Source organism: Channa argus, chromosome 3 (assembly GCF_033026475.1).
Source record: "Channa argus isolate prfri chromosome 3, Channa argus male v1.0, whole genome shotgun sequence".
In the NCBI taxonomy this organism is placed as follows: domain Eukaryota; kingdom Metazoa; phylum Chordata; class Actinopteri; order Anabantiformes; family Channidae; genus Channa; species Channa argus.
Window position 1 is genome coordinate 28,782,827 of NC_090199.1, and position 18,539 is coordinate 28,801,365.

At 37.6% G+C, this 18,539-nt stretch overlaps 1 pseudogene; it reads right to left on the reverse strand.

Moving 5' to 3' along the window:
- Positions 1-9,522: 9,522 nt before the first annotated feature.
- LOC137123244 (piggyBac transposable element-derived protein 4-like) lies at positions 9,523-10,987 on the reverse strand (annotated as a pseudogene).
- Between the last annotated feature and the right edge of the window lie 7,552 nt (positions 10,988-18,539).

Below are 18,539 nucleotides of genomic sequence, written 5' to 3' on the forward strand. Positions count from 1 at the left end.
CATGCTGAACTGAGTTGTTCTGGGTCAAATATGAAGGCAAACCCACTTTCCTTTCAGTATTTTGCTGCAATTGGCAGAAACAAGCATATTTGCTCATTCGGAATGAAAATGCTTTTAAGCGCATAAAAACTTACACTCTTGATTTCTGGCTAAATAAAAGCTGTTGCAATGATATTTCCATGCTGAACTGAGTTGTTCTGGGTCAAATATGAAGGCAAGCCCACTTTCCTTTCAGTATTTTGCTGCAATTGGCAGAAACAAGCATATTTGCTCATTCGGTCTGAAAATTCTTTTAAGCGCATAAAAACTTACACTCTTGATTTCTGGCTAAATAAAAGCTGTTGCAATGATATTTCCATGCTGAACTGAGTTGTTCTGTGTCAAATATGAAGGCAAACCCACTTTCCTTTCAGTATTTTGCTGCAATAGGCAGAAATCAGCTCATTTGGCCTGAAAATGTTTTTAAGCGCATAAAAACTTACACTCTTGATTTCTGGCTAAATAAAAGCTGTTGCAATGATATTTCCATGCTGAACTGAGTTGTTCTGGGTCAAATATGAAGGCAAACCCACTTTCCTTTCAGTATTTAGCTGCAATAGGCAGAAATTAGCTGATTTGGCCTGAAAATGCTTTAAACGAATAAAAACTTACACTCTTGATTTCTGGCTAAATAAAAGCTGTTGCAATGATACTTCCATGCTGAACTGAGTTGTTCTGGGTCAAATATGAAGGCAAACCCACTTTCCTTTCAGTATTTTGCTGCAATTCGCAGAAATCAGCTCATTTGGCCTGAAAATGCTTTTAAGCGCATAAAAACTTACACTCTTGATTACTGGCTAAATAAAAGCTGTTGCAATGATATTTCCATGCTGAACTGAGTTGTTCTGGGTCAAATATGAAGGCAAACCCACTTTGCTTTCAGTATTTTGCTGCAATTGGCAGAAACAAGCATATTTGCTCATTCGGCCTGAAAATGCTTTTAAGCGCATAAAAACTTACACTCTTGATTTCTGGCTAAATAAAAGCTGTTGCAATGATATTTCCATGCTGAACTGAGTTGTTCTGGGTCAAATATGAAGGCAAACCCACTTTCCTTTCAGTATTTTACTGCAATTGGCAGAAACAAGCATATGTGCTCATTCGGCCTGAAAATGCTTTTAAGCGCATAAAAACTTACACTCTTGATTTCTGGCTAAATATAAGCTGTTGCAATGATATTTCCATGCTGAACTGAGTTGTTCTGGGTCAAATATGAAGGCAAACCCACTTTCCTTTCAGTATTTTGCTGCAATTGGCAGAAACAAGCATATTTGCTCATTCGGCCTGAAAATGCTTTTAAGCGCATAAAAACTTACACTCTTGATTTCTGGCTAAAGAAAAGCTGTTGCAATTATATTTCCATACTGGACTGAGTTGTTCTGGGTCAAATATGAAGGCAAACCCACTTTCCTTTTAGTATTTTGCTGCAATAGGCAGAAATCAGCTCATTCGGCCTGAAAATACTTTTAAGCGCATAAAAACTTACACTCTTGATTTCTGGCTAAATAAAAGCTGTTGCAATGATATTTCCATGCTGAACTGAGTTGTTCTGGGTCAAATATGAAGGCAAACCCACTTTGCTTTCAGTATTTTGCTGCAATTCGCCGAAATCAGCTCATTTGGCCTGAAAATGCTTTTAAGCGCATAAAAACTTACACTCTTGATTACTGGCTAAATGAAAGCTGTTGCAATGATATTTCCATGCTAAACTGAGTTGTTCTTGGTCAAATATGAAGGCAAACCCACTTTCCTTTCAGTATTTTGCTGCAATTGGCAGAAACAAGCATATTTGCTCATTCGGCCTGAAAATGCTTTTAAGCGCATAAAAACTTACACTATTGATTTCTGGCTAAATAAAAGCTGTTGCAATGATATTTCCATGCTGAACTGAGTTGTTCTGGGTCAACTATGAAGGCAAACCCACTTTCCTTTCAGTATTTTGCTGCAATTGGCAGAAACAAGCATATTTGCTCATTCGGCCTGAAAATGCTTTTAAGCGCATAAAAACTTACACTCTAGATTTCTGGCTAAACAAAAGCTGTTGCAATGATATTTCCATGCTGAACTGAGTTGTTCTGGGTCAAATATGAAGGCAAACCCACTTTCCTTTCAGTATTTTGCTGCAATTGGCCGAAATTAGCTGATTTGGCCTGAAAATGCTTTAAACGAATAAAAACGTAAACTCTTGATTTCTGGCTAAATAAAAGCTGTTGCAATGATATTTCCATGCTGAACTGAGCTGTTCTTGGTCAAATATGAAGGCAAACCCACTTTCCTTTCAGTATTTTGCTGCAATTGGCAGAAACAAGCATATTTGCTCATTCGGCCTGAAAATGCTTTTAAGCGCATAAAAACATACACTCTTGATTTCTGGCTAAATAAAAGCTGTTGCAATGATATTTCCATGCTGAACTGAGTTGTTCTGGGTCAAATATGAAGGCAAACCCACTTTCCTTTCAGTATTTTGCTGCAATAAGCAGAAATAAGCTCATTTCGCCTGAAAATGCTTTTAAGCGCATAAAAACTTACACTCTTGATTTCTGGCTAAATAAAAGCTGTTGCAATGATATTTCCATGCTGAACTGAGTTGTTCTGGGTCAAATATGAAGGCAAACCCACTTTCCTTTCAGTATTTTGCTGCAATTGGCAGAAACAAGCATATTTGCTCATTCGGCCTGAAAATGCTTTTAAGCGCATAAAAACTTACACTCTTGATTTCTGGCTAAATAAAAGCTGTTGCAATGATATTTCCATGCTGAACTGAGTTGTTCTGGGTCAAATATGAAGGCAAACCCACTTTGCTTTCAGTATTTTGCTGCAATTGGCAGAAACAAGCATATTTGCTCATTCGGCCTGAAAATGCTTTTAAGCGCATAAAAACTTACACTCTTGATTTCTGGCTAAATAAAAGCTGTTGCAATGATATTTCCATGCTGAACTGAGTTGTTCTGGGTCAAATATGAAGGCAAACCCACTTTCCTTTCAGTATTTTGCTGCAATTGGCAGAAACAAGCATATGTGCTCATTCGGCCTGAAAATGCTTTTAAGCGCATAAAAACTTACACTCTTGATTTCTGGCTAAATAAAAGCTGTTGCAATGATATTTCCATGCTGAACTGAGTTGTTCTGTGTCAAATATGAAGGCAAACCCACTTTCCTTTCAGTATTTTGCTGCAATAGGCAGAAATCAGCTCATTTGGCCTGAAAATGTTTTTAAGCGCATAAAAACTTACACTCTTGATTTCTGGCTAAATAAAAGCTGTTGCAATGATATTTCCATGCTGAACTGAGTTGTTCTGGGTCAAAGATGAAGGCAATCCCACTTTCCTTTCAGTATTTTGCTGCAATTGGCAGAAACAAGCATATTTGCTCATTCGGCCTGAAAATGCTTTTAAGCGCATAAAAACTTACACTCTTGATTTCTGGCTAAATAAAAGCTGTTGCAATGATATTTCCATGCTGAACTGAGTTGTTCTGGGTCAAATATGAAGGCAAACCCACTTTGCTTTCAGTATTTTGCTGCAATTCGCAGAAATCAGCTCATTTGGTCTGAAAATGCTTTTAAGCGCATAAAAACTTACACTCTTGATTTCTGGCTAAATAAAAGCTGTTGCAATGATATTTCCATGCTGAACTGAGTTGTTCTGGGTCAAATATGAAGGCAAACCCACTTTCCTTTCAGTATTTTGCTGCAATTGGCAGAAACAAGCATATTTGCTCATTCGGCCTGAAAATGCTTTTAAGCGCATAAAAACTTACACTCTTGATTTCTGGCTAAATAAAAGCTGTTGCAATGATATTTCCATGCTGAACTGAGTTGTTCTGGGTCAAATATGAAGGCAAACCCACTTTCCTTTTAGTATTTTGCTGCAATAGGCAGAAATCAGCTCATTCGGCCTGAAAATACTTTTAAGCGCATAAAAACTTACACTCTTGATTTCTGGCTAAATAAAAGCTGTTGCAATGATATTTCCATGCTGAACTGAGTTGTTCTGGGTCAAATATGAAGGCAAACCCACTTTGCTTTCAGTATTTTGCTGCAATTCGCCGAAATCAGCTCATTTGGCCTGAAAATGCTTTTAAGCGCATAAAAACTTACACTCTTGATTACTGGCTAAATGAAAGCTGTTGCAATGATATTTCCATGCTAAACTGAGTTGTTCATGGTCAAATATGAAGGCAAACCCACTTTCCTTTCAGTATTTTGCTGCAATTGGCAGAAACAAGCATATTTGCTCATTCGGCCTGAAAATGCTTTTAAGCGCATAAAAACTTACACTATTGATTTCTGGCTAAATAAAAGCTGTTGCAATGATATTTCCATGCTGAACTGAGTTGTTCTGGGTCAACTATGAAGGCAAACCCACTTTCCTTTCAGTATTTTGCTGCAATTGGCAGAAACAAGCATATTTGCTCATTCGGCCTGAAAATGCTTTTAAGCGCATAAAAACTTACACTCTAGATTTCTGGCTAAACAAAAGCTGTTGCAATGATATTTCCATGCTGAACTGAGTTGTTCTGGGTCAAATATGAAGGCAAACCCACTTTCCTTTCAGTATTTTGCTGCAATTGGCCGAAATTAGCTGATTTGGCCTGAAAATGCTTTAAACGAATAAAAACGTAAACTCTTGATTTCTGGCTAAATAAAAGCTGTTGCAATGATATTTCCATGCTGAACTGAGCTGTTCTTGGTCAAATATGAAGGCAAACCCACTTTCCTTTCAGTATTTTGCTGCAATTGGCAGAAACAAGCATATTTGCTCATTCGGCCTGAAAATGCTTTTAAGCGCATAAAAACATACACTCTTGATTTCTGGCTAAATAAAAGCTGTTGCAATGATATTTCCATGCTGAACTGAGTTGTTCTGGGTCAAATATGAAGGCAAACCCACTTTCCTTTCAGTATTTTGCTGCAATAAGCAGAAATCAGCTCATTTCGCCTGAAAATGCTTTTAAGCGCATAAAAACTTACACTCTTGATTTCTGGCTAAATAAAAGCTGTTGCAATGATATTTCCATGCTGAACTGAGTTGTTCTGGGTCAAATATGAAGGCAAACCCACTTTCCTTTCAGTATTTTGCTGCAATAAGCAGAAATCAGCTCATTTCGCCTGAAAATGCTTTTAAGCGCATAAAAACTTACACTCTTGATTTCTGGCTAAATAAAAGCTGTTGCAATGATATTTCCATGCTGAACTGAGTTGTTCTGGGTCAAATATGAAGGCAAACCCACTTTCCTTTCAGTATTTTGCTGCAATTGGCAGAAACAAGCATATTTGCTCATTCGGCCTGAAAATGCTTTTAAGCGCATAAAAACTTACAATCTTGATTTCTGGCTAAATAAAAGCTGTTGCAATGATATTTCCATGCTGAACTGAGTTGTTCTTGGTCAAATATGAAGGCAAACCCACTTTCCTTTCAGTATTTTGCTGCAATTGGCAGAAACAAGCATATTTGCTCATTCGGCCTGAAAATGCTTTTAAGCGCATAAAAACTTACACTCTTGATTTCTGGCTAAATAAAAGCTGTTGCAATGATATTTCCATGCTGAACTGAGTTGTTCTGGGTCAAATATGAAGGCAAACCCACTTTCCTTTCAGTATTTTGCTGCAATTGGCAGAAACAAACATTTTTGCCCATTCGGCCTGAAAATGCTTTTAAGCGCATAAAAACTTACACTCTTGATTTCTGGCTAAATAAAAGCTGTTGCAATGATATTTCCATGCTGAACTGAGTTGTTCTGGGTAAAATATGAAGGCAATCCCACTTTGCTTTCAGTATTTTGCTGCAATTCGCAGAAATCAGCTCATTTGTCCTGAAAATGCTTTTAAGCGCATAAAAACTTACACTCTTGATTTCTGGCTAAATAAAAGCTGTTGCAATGATATTTCCATGCTGAACTGAGTTGTTCTGTGTCAAATATGAAGGCAAACCGACTTTCCTTTCAGTATTTTGCTGCAATTCGCAGAAATCAGCTCATTTCGCCTGAAAATGCTTTTAAGCGCATAAACACTTACACTCTTCATTTCTGGCTAAATAAAAGCTGTTGCAATGATATTTCCATGCTGAACTGAGTTGTTCTGGGTCAAATATGAAGGCAAACCCACTTTCCTGTCAGTATTTTGCTGCAATGAGCAGAAATCAGCTCCTTTCGCCTGAAAATGCTTTTAAGCGCATAAAAACTTACACTCTTGATTTCTGGCTAAATAAAAGCTGTTGCAATGATATTTCCATGCTGAACTGAGTTGTTCTGGGTCAAATATGAAGGCAAACCCACTTTCCTTTCAGTATTTTGCTGCAATTGGCAGAAACAAGCATATTTGCTCATTCGGCCTGAAAATGCTTTTAAGCGCATAAAAACTTACACTCTTGATTTCTGGCTAAATAAAAGCTGTTGCAATGATATTTCCATGCTGAACTGAGTTGTTCTGGGTCAAATATGAAGGCAAACCCACTTTCCTTTCAGTATTTTGCTGCAATTGGCAGAAACAAGCATATGTGCTCATTCGGCCTGAAAATGCTTTTAAGCGCATAAAAACTTACACTCTTGATTTCTGGCTAAATAAAAGCTGTTGCAATGATATTTCCATGCTGAACTGAGTTGTTCTGTGTCAAATATGAAGGCAAACCCACTTTCCTTTCAGTATTTTGCTGCAATAGGCAGAAATCAGCTCATTTGGCCTGAAAATGTTTTTAAGCGCATAAAAACTTACACTCTTGATTTCTGGCTAAATAAAAGCTGTTGCAATGATATTTCCATGCTGAACTGAGTTGTTCTGGGTCAAAGATGAAGGCAATCCCACTTTCCTTTCAGTATTTTGCTGCAATTGGCAGAAACAAGCATATTTGCTCATTCGGCCTGAAAATGCTTTTAAGCGCATAAAAACTTACACTCTTGATTTCTGGCTAAATAAAAGCTGTTGCAATGATATTTCCATGCTGAACTGAGTTGTTCTGGGTCAAATATGAAGGCAAACCCACTTTGCTTTCAGTATTTTGCTGCAATTCGCAGAAATCAGCTCATTTGTCTGAAAATGCTTTTAAGCGCATAAAAACTTACACTCTTGATTTCTGGCTAAATAAAAGCTGTTGCCATGATATTTCCATGCTGAACTGAGTTGTTCTGGGTCAAATATGAAGGCAAACCCACTTTCCTTTCAGTATTTTGCTGCAATTGGCAGAAACAAGCATATTTGCTCATTCGGCCTGAAAATGCTTTTAAGCGCATAAAAACTTACACTCTTGATTTCTGGCTAAATAAAAGCTGTTGCAATGATATTTCCATGCTGAACTGAGTTGTTCTGGGTCAAATATGAAGGCAAACCCACTTTCCTTTCAGTATTTTGCTGCAATTGGCAGAAACAAACATTTTTGCTCATTCGGCCTGAAAATGCTTTTAAGCGCTTAAAAACTTACACTCTTGATTTCTGGCTAAATAAAAGCTGTTGCAATGATACTTCCATGCTGAACTGAGTTGTTCTGGGTCAAATATGAAGGCAAACCCACTTTCCTTTCAGTATTTTGCTGCAATTCGCAGAAATCAGCTCATTTGGCCTGAAAATGCTTTTAAGCGCATAAAAACTTACACTCTTGATTACTGGCTAAATAAAAGCTGTTGCAATGATATTTCCATGCTGAACTGAGTTGTTCTGGGTCAAATATGAAGGCAAACCCACTTTGCTTTCAGTATTTTGCTGCAATTGGCAGAAACAAGCATATTTGCTCATTCGGCCTGAAAATGCTTTTAAGCGCATAAAAACTTACACTCTTGATTTCTGGCTACATAAAAGCTGTTGCAATGATATTTCCATGCTGAACTGAGTTGTTCTGGGTCAAATATGAAGGCAAACCCACTTTCCTTTCAGTATTTTGCTGCAATTGGCAGAAACAAGCATATTTGCTCATTCGGCCTGAAAATGCTTTTAAGCGCATAAAAACTTACACTCTTGATTTCTGGCTAAATAAAAGCTGTTGCAATGATATTTCCATGCTGAACTGAGTTGTTCTGGGTCAAATATGAAGGCAAGCCCACTTTCCTTTCAGTATTTTGCTGCAATTGGCAGAAACAAGCATATTTGCTCATTCGGCCTGAAAATGCTTTTAAGCGCATAAAAAATTACACTCTTGATTTCTGGCTAAATAAAAGCTGTTGCAATGATATTTCCATGCTGAACTGAGTTGTTCTGGGTCAAATATGAAGGCAAACCCACTTTCCTTTCAGTATTTAGCTGCAATAGGCAGAAATTAGCTGATTTGGCCTGAAAATGCTTTAAACGAATAAAAACTTACACTCTTGATTTCTGGCTAAATAAAAGCTGTTGCAATGATATTTCCATGCTGAACTGAGTTGTTCTGGGTCAAATATGAAGGCAAACCCACTTTGCCTTCAGTATTTTGCTGCAATAGGCAGAAATCAGCTCATTTGGCCTGAAAATCCTTTAAGCGAATAAAAACTTACACTCTTGATTTCTGGCTAAATAAAAGCTGTTGCAATGATATTTCCATGCTAAACTGAGTTGTTCATGGTCAAATATGAAGGCAAACCCACTTTCCTTTCAGTATTTTGCTGCAATTGGCAGAAACAAGCATATTTGCTCATTCGGCCTGAAAATGCTTTTAAGCGCATAAAAACTTACACTCTTGATTTCTGGCTAAATAAAAGCTGTTGCAATGATATTTCCATGCTGAACTGAGTTGTTCTGGGTCAAATATGAAGGCAAACCCACTTTGCTTTCAGTATTTTGCTGCAATTGGCAGAAACAAGCATATTTGCTCATTCGGCCTGAAAATGCTTTTAAGCGCATAAAAACTTACACTCTTGATTTCTGGCTACATAAAAGCTGTTGCAATGATTTTTCCATGCTGAACTGAGTTGTTCTGGGTCAAATATGAAGGCAAACCTACTTTCCTTTCAGTATTTTGCTGCAATAGGCAGAAATCAGCTCATTTGGCCTGAAAATGCTTTTAAGCGCATAAAAACTTACACTCTTGATTTCTGGCTAAATAAAAGCTGTTGCAATGATATTTCCATGCTGAACTGAGTTGTTCTGGGTCAAATATGAAGGCAAACCTACTTTCCTTTCAGTATTTTGCTGCAATAGGCAGAAATCAGCTCATTTGGCCTGAAAATGCTTTTAAGCGCATAAAAACTTACACTCTTGATTTCTGGCTAAATAAAAGCTGTTGCAATGATATTTCCATGCTGAACTGAGTTGTTCTGGGTCAAATATGAAGGCAAACCCACTTTCCTTTCAGTATTTTGCTGCAATTGGCAGAAACAAGCATATTTGCTCATTCGGCCTGAAAATGCTTTTAACCCTTGTATTATGTTGAAATAAAATTACATTCATTATGTTGCGGGTCAAAATGACCCGCACTGTGTAAATCCTCTCAGAACTGTCAAAAAACTGGGTTAAAACAACAGCAACGTTATGTTCCATTAGATTAACACTTAAAAACAGATATAAAATACAATTTGAAATTCCAGAACTATTTGTAAAAACTATTTAGTTAGTTTTTCCTTCTTCACAAACACATTTCTTTTTAACTTGCCCCATTTTCTGATAATTTCAATGTTGTCCAAATGATGGACATAATGTAACTGTGTGCTTTCTGCAGATGTAATTCTTGCATTTCACACAAAAGGTGCTTGTTTTACTGTCCTTTTGGGAGGGACAGTTCTGTCATCTATTCCATTTCTTTACACCTGTATCCATTGGATCCATTGCAGATTGGTTGGATGGCACAAACTTGACTTTTTCAATGACAGCTGCAGCTGCTGGGGACCGAGCTGGCCTGGCTCACCTCTGGATTTTGGGAGTGACAAGGCTTTTGCCCAGTTCTTCAAGGAAAAGCCGACGTCGGTACAATTTGCCAGCATTCCATTGCTGGTTGATTTCAGTAAACAGGACATAGGCATTGTGAGCAGATGCATTCACAATGTTATACAAAATCACAAAGGGCCAACAGGCTGTCTTGTGCTGGCAGCTGTATGTCACTGTGACTTGTCTAGATTGTCAGCTCCTCCTTTGGTGGAGTTGTAGTCCAGGATCATTTGTAGCTTCTTGTCTTCTCTTGTGCTCAGAGATGATCAGATCTTTGTGCATTGTGCTCATGACAAGAACATTCTTGTTTCTCTTTGGGCAGTATGAAACTACTGTTGCTTTCTCAGTGAAAACAAATATTGAGGAATACAGATATCTTCCCTGCATCTTCACAATTTCACTGGGACATTTTGGCTTATTTCTGCTGATTGTTCCCAACATAGTCAGCTTTCTCTTCTGAAGTTCATCTCCAGGCGGTAGGATGTAAAGAAGTTGTCACAAGTGATGTTATGACCTTGCAACCCTTCACTCATCTCCATCACCACATGGATCCCCTGATTTTGCTCAGATGCTCCTCCAGGCAGTTTCCAGTGTACACTTGCATATTCCATGCATAGCTAGATTTTGCATCACAGGCTGCCCATATTTTGATGCCATACTTGGACGGCTTGTTGGGCATATACTGTCGGAAGGGATAGCGACCCCTGAATGGAACAAGGTGCTCATCTACAGTTACATGGGGGCCATGCTGTACAACAAAGGTAGATTTATCCAATACATCTGATTGCAGCTAGTTTGTCTCTTTCACGTCGACCAGCTCTGGTGTCGCAGTGTTCAAATCGGATCACATGAGATATCATGTGAAATGTCTCCAGAGACAATCTCGAAAGATTTTTTTTTTCTTTGGGTCTGAATGTCTATTCAGAGGCAATCAAAATATAAATAATTAGGCAATCAAAACCTCAAAAGTTCATAAAAGAGACATGTTTGATTTGGATCTGAACAGCTTCCTACCCCCATTAAAGTGTCCGGGTCAAAATGACCCGCAACATCATCTTTGTATACAAAGTCTGCACATACATTCCAGGACACATCAAAGTGTCCATATTTTACAGACCAGTTCATGACCCCAGATGAGGAAAAGTCACAAACTTTCATAAAGAAAAACTAAGGATAACAGGTACTTTGGTCAACAAGAAAACTGAAATGGGTCAAATTGACCCGTAACATAATATGAAGGTTAAGCGCATAAAAACTTACACTCTTGATTTCTGGCTAAATAAAAGCTGTTGCAATGATATTTCCATGCTGAACTGAGTTGTTCTGGGTCAAATATGAAGGCAAACCCACTTTCCTTTCAGTATTTTGCTGCAATTGGCAGAAACAAGCATATTTGCTCATTCGGCCTGAAAATGCTTTTAAGCGCATAAAAAACTTACACTCTTGATTTCTGGCTAAATAAAAGCTGTTGCAATGATATTTCCATGCTGAACTGAGTTGTTCTGGGTCAAATATGAAGGCAAACCCACTTTCCTTTCAGTATTTTGCTGCAATTGGCAGAAACAAGCATATTTGCTCATTCGGCCTGAAAATGCTTTTAAGCGCATAAAAAACTTACACTCTTGATTTCTGGCTAAATAAAAGCTGTTGCAATGATATTTCCATGCTGAACTGAGTTGTTTTGTGTCAAATATGAAGGCAAACCCACTTTCCTTTTGGTATTTTGCTGCAATAGGCAGAAATCAGCTCATTTGGCCAGAAAATGCTTTTAAGCGCATAAAAACTTACACTCTTGATTTCTGGCTAAATAAAAGCTTTTGCAATGATATTTCCATGCTGAACTGAGTTGTTCTGGGTCAAATATGAAGGCAAACCTACTTTCTTTTCAGTATTTTGCTGCAATTGGCAGAAACAAGCATATTTGCTCATTCGGCCTGAAAATGCTTTTAAGCGCATAAAAACTTACACTCTTGATTTCTGGCTAAATAAAAGCTGTTGCAATGATATTTCCATGCTGAACTGAGTTGTTCTGGGTCAACTATGAAGGCAAACCCACTTTCCTTTCAGTATTTTGCTGCAATTGGCAGAAACAAGCATATTTGCTCATTCGGCCTGAAAATGCTTTTAAGCGCATAAAAACTTACACTCTTGATTTCTGGCTAAATAAAAGCTGTTGCAATGATATTTCCATGCTGAACTGAGTTGTTCTGGGTCAAATATGAAGGCAAACCCACTTTCCTTTCAGTATTTTGCAGCAATTGGCAGAAACAAGCATATTTGCTCATTTGGCCTGAAAATGCTTTTAAGCGCATAAAAACTTACACTCTGGATTACTGGCTAAATAAAAGCTGTTGCAATGATATTTCCATGCTGAACTGAGTTGTTCTGGGTCAAATATGAAGGCAAACCCACTTTGCTTTCAGTATTTTGCTGCAATTGGCAGAAACAAGCATATTTGCTCATTCGGCCTGAAAATGCTTTTAAGCGCATAAAAACTTACACTCTTGATTTCTGGCTACATAAAAGCTGTTGCAATGATATTTCCATGCTGAACTGAGTTGTTCTGGGTCAAATATGAAGGCAAACCCACTTTCCTTTCAGTATTTTGCTGCAATTGGCAGAAACAAGCATATTTGCTCATTCGGCTTGAAAATGCTTTTAAGCGCATAAAAACTTACAATCTTGATTTCTGGCTAAATAAAAGCTGTTGCAATGATATTTCCATGCTGAACTGAGTTGTTCTGGGTCAAATATGAAGGCAAACCCACTTTCCTTTCAGTATTTTGCTGCAATTGGCAGAAACAAGTATATTTGCTCATTCGGCCTGAAAATGCTTTTAAGCGCATAAAAACTTACACTCTTGATTTCTGGCTAAATAAAAGCTGTTGCAATGATATTTCCATGCTGAACTGAGTTGTTCTGGGTCAAATATGAAGGCAAACCCACTTTCCTTTCAGTATTTATCTGCAATTGGCAGAAACAAACATTTTTGCCCATTCCGCCTGAAAATGCTTTTAAGCGCATAAAAACTTACACTCTTGATTTCTGGCTAAATAAAAGCTGTTGCAATGATATTTCCATGCTGAACTGAGTTCTTTTGTGTCAAATATGAAGGCAAACCCACTTTCCTTTTAGTATTTTGCTGCAATAGGCAGAAATCAGCTCATTTGGCCTGAAAATGCTTTTAAGCGCATAAAAACTTACACTCTTGATTTCTGGCTAAATAAAAGCTGTTGCTATGATATTTCCATGCTGAACTGAGTTGTTCTGGGTCAAATATGAAGGCAAACCCACTTTCCTTTCAGTATTTTGCTGCAATTGGCAGAAACAAGCATATTTGCTCATTTGGCCTGAAAATGCTTTTAAGCGCATAAAAACTTACACTCTTGATTACTGGCTAAATAAAAGCTGTTGCAATGATATTTCCATGCTGAACTGAGTTGTTCTGGGTCAAATATGAAGGCAAACCCACTTTCCTTTCAGTATTTTGCTGCAATTGGCAGAAATCAGCTCATTTGGCCTGAAAATGCTTTTAAGCGAATAAAAACTTACACTCTTGATTTCTGGCTAAATAAAAGCTGTTGCTATGATATTTCCATGCTAAACTGAGTTGTTCATGGTCAAATATGAAGGCAAACCCACTTTCCTTTCAGTATTTTGCTGCAATTGGCAGAAACAAGCATATTTGCTCATTCGGCCTGAAAATGCTTTTAAGCGCATAAAAACTTACACTCTTGATTTCTGGCTAAATAAAAGCTGTTGCAATGATATTTCCATGCTGAACTGAGTTGTTCTGGGTAAAATATGAAGGCAATCCCACTTTGCTTTCAGTATTTTGCTGCAATTCGCAGAAATCAGCTCATTTGGCCTGAAAATGCTTTTAAGCGCATAAAAACTTACACTCTTGATTTCTGGCTAAATAAAAGCTGTTGCAATGATATTTCCATGCTGAACTGAGTTGTTCTGGGTCAAATATGAAGGCAAACCCACTTTCCTTTCAGTATTTTGCTGCAATTGGCAGAAACAAGCATATTTGCTCATTTGGCCTGAAAATGCTTTTAAGCGCATAAAAACTTACACTCTAGATTACTGGCTAAATAAAAGCTGTTGCAATGATATTTCCATGCTGAACTGAGTTGTTCTGGGTCAAATATGAAGGCAAACCCACTTTCCTTTCAGTATTTTGCTGCAATTGGCAGAAACAAACATTTTTGCCCATTTGGCCTGAAAATGCTTTTAAGCGCATAAAAACTTACACTCTTGATTACTGGCTAAATAAAAGCTGTTGCAATGATATTTCCATGCTGAACTGAGTTGTTCTGGGTCAAATATGAAGGCAAACCTACTTTGCTTTCAGTATTTTGCTGCAATTGGCAGAAACAAGCATATTTGCTCATTCGGCCTGAAAATGCTTTTAAGCGCATAAAAACTTACACTCTTGATTTCTGGCTACATAAAAGCTGTTGCAATGATATTTCCATGCTGAACTGAGTTGTTCTGGGTCAAATATGAAGGCAAACCCACTTTCCTTTCAGTATTTTGCTGCAATTGGCAGAAACAAGCATATTTGCTCATTCGGCTTGAAAATGCTTTTAAGCGCATAAAAACTTACAATCTTGATTTCTGGCTAAATAAAAGCTGTTGCAATGATATTTCCATGCTGAACTGAGTTGTTCTGGGTCAAATATGAAGGCAAACCCACTTTCCTTTCAGTATTTTGCTGCAATTGGCAGAAACAAGCATATTTGCTCATTCGGCCTGAAAATGCTTTTAAGCGCATAAAAACTTACACTCTTGATTTCTGGCTAAATAAAAGCTGTTGCAATGATATTTCCATGCTGAACTGAGTTGTTCTGGGTCAAATATGAAGGCAAACCCACTTTCCTTTCAGTATTTTGCTGCAATTGGCAGAAACAAGCATATTTGCTCATTCGGCCTGAAAATGCTTTTAAGCGCATAAAAACTTAGACTCTTGATTTCTGGCTAAATAAAAGCTGTTGCAATGATATTTCCATGCTGAACTGAGTTGTTCTGGGTCAAATATGAAGGCAAACCCACTTTCCTTTCAGTATTTTGCTGCAATTGGCAGAAACAAGCATATTTGCTCATTCGGCCTGAAAATGCTTTAAAGCGCATAAAAACCTACACTCTTGAATTCTGGCTAAATAAAAGCTGTTGCAATGATATTTCCATGCTGAACTGAGTTGTTCTGGGTCAAATATGAAGGCAAACCCACTTTCCTTTCAGTATTTTGCTGCAATTGGCAGAAACAAGCATATTTGCTCATTCGGCCTGAAAATGCTTTTAAGCGCAAAAAAACTTACACTCTTGATTTCTGGCTACATAAAAGCTGTTGCAATGATATTTCCATGCTGAACTGAGTTGTTCTGGGTCAAATATGAAGGCAAACCCACTTTCCATTCAGTGTTTTGCTGCAACAGGCATAAATCAGCTCCTTTGGCCTGAAAATGCTTTTAAGCGCATAAAAACTTACACTCTTGATTTCTGGCTAAATAAAAGCTGTTGCAATGATATTTCCATGCTGAACTGAGTTGTTCTGGGTCAAATATGAAGGCAAACCCACTTTCCTTTCAGTATTTTGCTGCAATTGGCAGAAAAAAGCATATTTGCTCATTTGGCCTGAAAATGCGTTTAAGCGAATAAAAACTTACACTCTTGATTTCTGGCTAAATAAAAGCTGTTGCAATGATATTTCCATGCTGAACTGAGTTGTTCTGGGTCAAATATGAAGGAAAACCCACTTTCCTTTCAGTATTTTGCTGCAATTGGCAGAAACAAGCATATTTGCTCATTCGGCCTGAAAATGCTTTTAAGCGCATAAAAAATTACACTCTTGATTTCTGGCTAAATAAAAGCTGTTGCAATGATATTTCCATGCTGAACTGAGTTGTTCTGGGTCAAATATGAAGGCAAACCCACTTTCCTTTCAGTATTTTGCTGCAATTGGCAGAAACAAGCATATTTGCTCATTTGGCCTGAAAATGCTTTTAAGCGCATAAAAACTTACACTCTTGATTTCTGGCTAAATAAAAGCTGTTGCAATGATATTTCCATGCTGAACTGAGTTGTTCTGGGTCAAATATGAAGGCAAACCCACTTTCCATTCAGTGTTTTGCTGCAATAGGCATAAATCAGCTCATTTGGCCTGAAAATGCTTTAAAGCGCATAAAAACTTACACTCTTGATTTCTGGCTAAATAAAAGCTGTTGCAATGATATTTCCATGCTGAACTGAGTTGTTCTGGGTCAAATATGAAGGCAAACCCACTTTCCTTTCAGTATTTTGCTGCAATTGGCAGAAACAAGCATATTTGCTCATTCGGCCTGAAAATGCTTTTAAGCGCATAAAAAATTACACTCTTGATTTCTGGCTAAATAAAAGCTGTTGCAATGATATTTCCATGCTGAACTGAGTTGTTCTGGGTCAAATATGAAGGCAAACCCACTTTCCTTTCAGTATTTTGCTGCAATTGGCAGAAACAAGCATATTTGCTCATTTGGCCTGAAAATACTTTTAAGCGAATAAAAACTTACACTCTTGATTTCTGGCTAAATAAAAGCTGTTGCAATGATATTTCCATGCTGAACTGAGTTGTTCGGGGTCAAATATGAAGGCAAACCCACTTTCCTTTCAGTATTTTGCTGCAATTGGCAGAAACAAACATATTTGCTCATTCGGCCTGAAAATGCTTTTAAGCGCATAAAAACTTACACTCTTGATTTCTGGCTAAATAAAAGCTGTTGCAATGATATTTCCATGCTGAACTGAGTTGTTCTGGGTCAAATATGAAGGCAAACCCACTTTCCTTTCAGTATTTTGCTGCAATTGGCAGAAACAAGCATATTTGCTCATTGGGCCTGAAAATGCTTTTAAGCGCATAAAAACTTACACTCTTGATTTCTGGCTAAATAAAAGCTGTTGCAATGATATTTCCATGCTGAACTGATTTGTTCTGGGTCAAATATGAAGGCAAACCCACTTTCCTTTCAGTATTTTGCTGCAATTGGCAGAAACAAGCATATTTGCTCATTCGGCCTGAAAATGCTTTTAAGCGCATAAAAACTTACACTCTTGATTTCTGGCTAAATAAAAGCTGTTGCAATGATATTTCCATGCTGAACTGAGTTGTTCTGGGTCAAATATGAAGGCAAACCCACTTTCCTTTCAGTATTTTGCTGCAATTGGCAGAAACAAGCATATTTGCTCATTTGGCCTGAAAATACTTTTAAGCGAATAAAAACTTACACTCTTGATTTCTGGCTAAATAAAAGCTGTTGCAATGATATTTCCATGCTGAACTGAGTTGTTCGGGGTCAAATATGAAGGCAAACCCACTTTCCTTTCAGTATTTTGCTGCAATTGGCAGAAACAAGCATATTTGCTCATTCGGCCTGAAAATGCTTTTAAGCGCATAAAAACTTACACTCTTGATTTCTGGCTAAATAAAAGCTGTTGCAATGATATTTCCATGCTGAACTGAGTTGTTCTGGGTCAAATATGAAGGCAAACCCACTTTCCTTTCAGTATTTTGCTGCAATTGGCAGAAACAAGCATATTTGCTCATTTGGCCTGAAAATACTTTTAAGCGAATAAAAACTTACACTCTTGATTTCTGGCTAAATAAAAGCTGTTGCAATGATATTTCCATGCTGAACTGAGTTGTTCGGGGTCAAATATGAAGGCAAACCCACTTTCCTTTCAGTATTTTGCTGCAATTGGCAGAAACAAGCATATTTGCTCATTCGGCCTGAAAATGCTTTTAAGCGCATAAAAACTTACACTCTTGATTTCTGGCTAAATAAAAGCTGTTGCAATGATATTTCCATGCTGAACTGAGTTGTTCTGGGTCAAATATGAAGGCAAACCCACTTTCCTTTCAGTATTTTGCTGCAATTGGCAGAAATCAGCTCATTTGACCTGAAAATGCTTTTAAGCGCATAAAAACTTACACTCTTGATTTCTGGCTAAATAAAAGCTGTTGCAATGATATTTCCATGTTGAACTGAGTTGTTCTGGGTCAAATATGAAGGCAAACCCACTTTCCTTTCAGTTTTTTGCTGCAATTTGTAGAAACAAGCATATTTGCTCATTGGGCCTGAAAATGCTTTTAAGCGCATAAAAACTTACACTCTTGATTTCTGGCTAAATAAAAGCTGTTGCAATGATATTTCCATCCTGAACTGAGTTGTTCTGGGTCAAATATGAAGGCAAACCCACTTTCCTTTCAGTATTTTGCTGCAATTGGCAGAAACAAGCATATTTGCTCATTTGGCCTGAAAATGTTTTTAAGCACATAAAAACTTACACTCTTGATTTCTGGCTAAATAAAAGCTGTTGCAATGATATTTCCATGTTGAACTGAGTTGTTCTGGGTCAAATATGAAGGCAAACCCACTTTCCTTTCAGTTTTTTGCTGCAATTGGTAGAAACAAGCATATTTGCTCATTGGGCCTGAAAATGCTTTTAAGCGCATAAAAACTTACACTCTTGATTTCTGGCTAAATAAAAGCTGTTGCAATGATATTTCCATCCTGAACTGAGTTGTTCTGGGTCAAATATGAAGGCAAACCCACTTTCCTTTCAGTATTTTGCTGCAATTGGCAGAAACAAGCATATTTGCTCATTCGGCCTGAAAATGTTTTTAAGCACATAAAAA